Source organism: Colobus angolensis, unplaced genomic scaffold (genome assembly GCF_000951035.1).
Source record: "Colobus angolensis palliatus isolate OR3802 unplaced genomic scaffold, Cang.pa_1.0 Scaffold354, whole genome shotgun sequence".
In the NCBI taxonomy this organism is placed as follows: domain Eukaryota; kingdom Metazoa; phylum Chordata; class Mammalia; order Primates; family Cercopithecidae; genus Colobus; species Colobus angolensis.
Genome location: NW_012116866.1, coordinates 1759806 through 1764473, shown reverse-complemented (window position 1 = coordinate 1764473; position 4668 = coordinate 1759806).

Sequence of the window (4668 nt, the reverse complement as noted above, 5' to 3'; positions counted from 1 at the left end):
GAAAATTTTTGCAATCTACTCATCTGACAAAGGGCTAATATCCAGAATCTACAAAGAACTCAAACAAATATACAAGAAAAAAACAAACAACCTCAAGCAGTTTCAATTTCCAAGGGAAAGAATTCAGGGCACTATACTCCATAAATTCTTAAATCTTTTATTTGCTACTAGCAGCCAGATAGAAAAAATAGCTCAGGGCACTGTCTTCCAGGAATACGTGAGTTTTCTTTATAAAAATGAAGCCCACCTGGCAGCAGAATAAGTTTCCCATACTTCCAGTGACCTGACAGTAGGGGATTGGCTTTCTTTAGAAACTGGGGGCCACTCCCTGGTGCCTGGGAGATTTGGTGCGGAGAACTCAGAGCATCTTTGTGTATGCTTTCTGAATGTCTATTCTGAAAGTTTAACAGGTGATGAAATAGGTACCCAGAAAGGGGCATGTCAAATCATGTCTAGTTTATGTGGAGACTTCCAGCTTCTACCTGAACAACCTGAAACTGGTTCTGAGTGAATTCTTTCTTTCTCTTTCCCTCTCCCCTTCCTCTCTCCATCTCTCTCTCCCTCCTTCTCCTTACCTTCCTTCTTTTTTTGTTTTGTTTTTTTGAGACAGAGTCTCACTTTGTCGCCCAGGATGAAGTGCAGTGGCTCGATCTTGGCTTGCTGCAACCTCCGCCTCCTGGGTTCAAGTGATTCTCCTGCCTCTGTGTACTGAGTAGCTGGGACTACAGGCGCTTGCCACCATGCCCAGTTAATTTTTGTATTTTAGTAGAGAAAGGGTTTCACCATGTTGACCAGGCTGATCTCAAACTCCTTATCTCAAGTGATCTGTCTGCCTCAGCCTCCCAAAGTGCTGGGATTACAGGTGTGAGCCACCATGCCATGCCTCTTTTTTTTTTTTTTCCTCTTGGAAGAAATACACAAATAAACTAAGTCGAGGTGTGTGGAATAACTCTGTGTCCTGCAGTGCATTTTTAAATCTTAGGAATGAGACAGGTGATATCACTATAGATCTACAACTAGCCATGCAAGTATTCAAAAGCCATCAGTACTGCTATAGACAGTAGATAATAAAGGAATATTATGAAAAACTTTATATAGATAAATATGATAACTTAGATAAAATGGGCAAATTCCTTGACAGCTGCATACAAGCTATCTAGGTTCATTTAAGAAGAAATAGCCTCAATAGTCCCATATCTGTTAAAGAAATGGAATTTTCAAGGGGGGAGGGGCCAAGATGGCCAAATAGGAAGCTCCAGTCTGCAGCTCCCAGCAAGACCAATGCAGAAGGCTGGTGATTTCTGTATTTCCAGCTGAGGTAACCAGTTCATCTCATTGGGAATGGTTAGGCAGTGGGTCCAACCCATGGAGGGTGAGCAGAAGCAGGATGGGGTGGCGCTCCACCTGGGAAGTGCAAGGGGCCAGGGATCTCCCTCCCCCAAGCCAAGGGAAGCCATGAGGAACTGTGCTACCCAGCTGGGTTACTACGCTTTTCCCATGGTTTTTGCAATCTGCAGATCAGGAGATTCCCTTGTGTACCTACACCACCAGGGCCCTGGGTTTCATGCACAAAACTGGGCAGCTGTTTGGGCAGACACAGAGCTAGCTGCAGGAGTTTTTTTCGTACCCCAGTGGCACCTGGAACCCCAGTGAGACAGAACCATTCACTCCCCTGGAGAGGGGGCTGAAGCCAGGGAGCCAAGTGGTCTTGCTCAGCGGGTCCCACTCCCACAGAGCCCAGCAAGCTAAGAACCACCGACTTGAAATTCTCACTGCCAGCACAGAAGTCTGAAGTTGACCTGGGACAATTGAGTTTAGTCAGGGGAGGGGCATCTGCCATTACTGAGGCTTTAGTAGGTGATGTTTTCAACAGTGCTTAGAAGGCTGGGAGGTCTGGGCTGGGTGAGTCAAAGCAGCTGTGGCCAGACTGCTTCTCTAGATTTTTCCTCACTGGGCAGGGCATCTCTGAAGGAAAGATAACAGCCCCAGTCAGGGGCTTACAGACAAAACCACCATCTCACTGGACAGAACACCTGGGGGAAGGGGTGGCTGTGAGCACAGCTTCAGTGGATTTAATTGTTCCTGCCTGCTGGCTCTGAAGAGAGCAGCTCATCCTGACCAGCGAGATTCTCCCAGCATAGCACACCAGCTCTGCTAAGGGACAGACTGCCTCCTCAAGTGGGTCCCTGACCCCTGAGTCTCCTGACTAGGAGAAACCTCCCAACAGGGATCGACAGACACCTCATACAGGAGAGCTCTGGCTGACATCAGACTGGTGACCCTCTGGGATGAAGCTTCCAGAGAAAGGAGCAGGCAGCAATCTTAGCTGTTCTGCAGCCTCCACTGGTGATACCCAGGTGAACAGGGTCTGGAATGGACCTCCAGCAAACTGCAGAAGAGGGGTCTGACTATTAGAAGAAAAACTAACAAACAGAAAGCAACAATATCAACATAAAGGAACCCCATACAAAAACCCCATCCAAAGGTCATCAGCCTAAAGGATCAAAGGTAGATAAATCCATGAAGATGAGGAAAAACCAATGCAAAAACACTGAAAACTCCAAAAACCAGAATGCCTCTTCTCCTCCAAATGATCACAACTCCTCTCTAGCAAGGGCACAAAACTGAATGGAGAATGAGATTGATGAATTGACAAAAGTAGGCTTCAGAAGGTGGGTAATAACAAACTCCTCTGAGCTAAAGGAGCATGTTCTAACCTAATGCAGGGAAGCTAAGAACCTTGATAAAAGGTTATAGGAACTGCTAACTAGAATAACCAGTTTAGAGAGGAACATAAATGACATGACAGAGTTGAAAAACACAGCATGAGAACTTCGTGAAGCATACACAAGTATCAATAGCCAAATTGATCAAGTGGAAGAAAGGCTATCAGAGATTGAAGATCAACTTACTGAAATAAGACGTGAAGAAAAGGTTATAGAAAAAAGAATGAAAAGGAATGAACAAAGCCTCCAAGAAATACGGGACTATGTGAACAGACCAAACCTATGACTGATTGGTGTACCTGAAAGTGACAGGGAGAATGGAACCAAGTTGGAAAATACACTTTAGGATATTATTCTGGAGAACTTCTCCAACCTAGCAAGACAGGCCAACCTTCAAATTCAGGACATACAGAAAACACCACTAAGATACTTCTCAAGAAGAGCAACCCCAAGACACATAATCTTCAGATTCTCCAAAGTCAAAATGCAGGAAAAAATGTTAAAGGCAGCCAGAGAGAAAGGTCAGTTTACATGTAAAGGGAAGCCCCTCAGACTAACAGCAGATCTGTCTTCAGAAATTCTATAAACTAGAAGAGAATGGGGGCCAACATTCAACATTCTTAAAGAAAAGAACTTTCAACCCAGAATTTCATATCCAGCCAAACTCAACTTCATAAATGAAGCAGAAATAAAATCCTTTCCAGACAAGCAAATGCTGAGGAATTTTGCCACCACCAGACCTGCCTTATAAGAGCTCCTGAAGGAAGCACTAAATATGGAAAGGAAAAGCTGGTACCAGCCACTGCAAAAACACACCAAAATATAAAAACCAATGACATTATGAAGCAACTGCATCAACTAATGTGCAAAATAACCAGCTAGCAGCATGATGACAGGATCAAATTCACACGTAATAATGTTAACCTTAAAGGTAAATGGGCTAAATGCCCCAATTAAAAGACACAGACTGGCAAATTGGATACAGAGTCAAGACCTATTGGTGTGCTGTATTCAGGAGACCCATCTCATGTGCAAACACACACATGGGCTCAAAATAAAGGGATGGAGGAATATTACGAAGCAAATGGAAAAACAAAACAAACAAACAAACAAACAAACAAAACTGGGGTTGCAATCCTAGTCTCTGATAAAACAGACGTTAAACCAACAAAGATCAAAAAAGACAAAGGCATTACATAAAGGTAAAGGGATCAATGTAACAAGAAGAGCTAACTATCCTAAATATGTATGCACCCAATATAGGAGCACTCAGATTCATAAAACAAGTTCTTAGAGACATACAAAGAGACTTAGACTTCCACACAATATCAGTGGGAGACTTTAACACCCCACTGTCAATATTAGACAGATCAATGAGACAGAAAATTAACAAGGATATTTAGGACTTGAACTCAACTCTAGACCAAGTGGACCTAAGAGACAGCTACAGAACTCTCCACCCCAAATCAATCAAATATACATTCTTCTCAGCATCACATAGCATGATTCTAAAATCGAATGCATAATTGGAAGTAACACACTCCTTGGCAAATGCAAAAGAACAGAAATCATAACAAACAGTCTCTCAGACCACAGTGCAATCAAATTAGAACTCAGGATTAAGAAACTCACTCAAAACTGCAAAACTACATGGAAATTGAACAACCTGCTCCTGAATGACTACTAAGTAAATAATGAAATTATGACAGAAATAAAGAAGTTCTTTGAAACCAATGAGAACAAAGAGACAATGTACCAGGATCTCTGGGGCAAAGCTAAAGCAGTGTGTAGAGGGAAATTTATAGCACTAAATGCCCACAGGAGAAAGCAGGAAAGATCTAAAATCACCACCCTAATATCACAATGAAAAGAACTAGAGGGCCGGGCGCGGTGGCTCAAGCCTGTAATCCCAGCACTTTGGGAGGCCGAGACGGGCGGATCA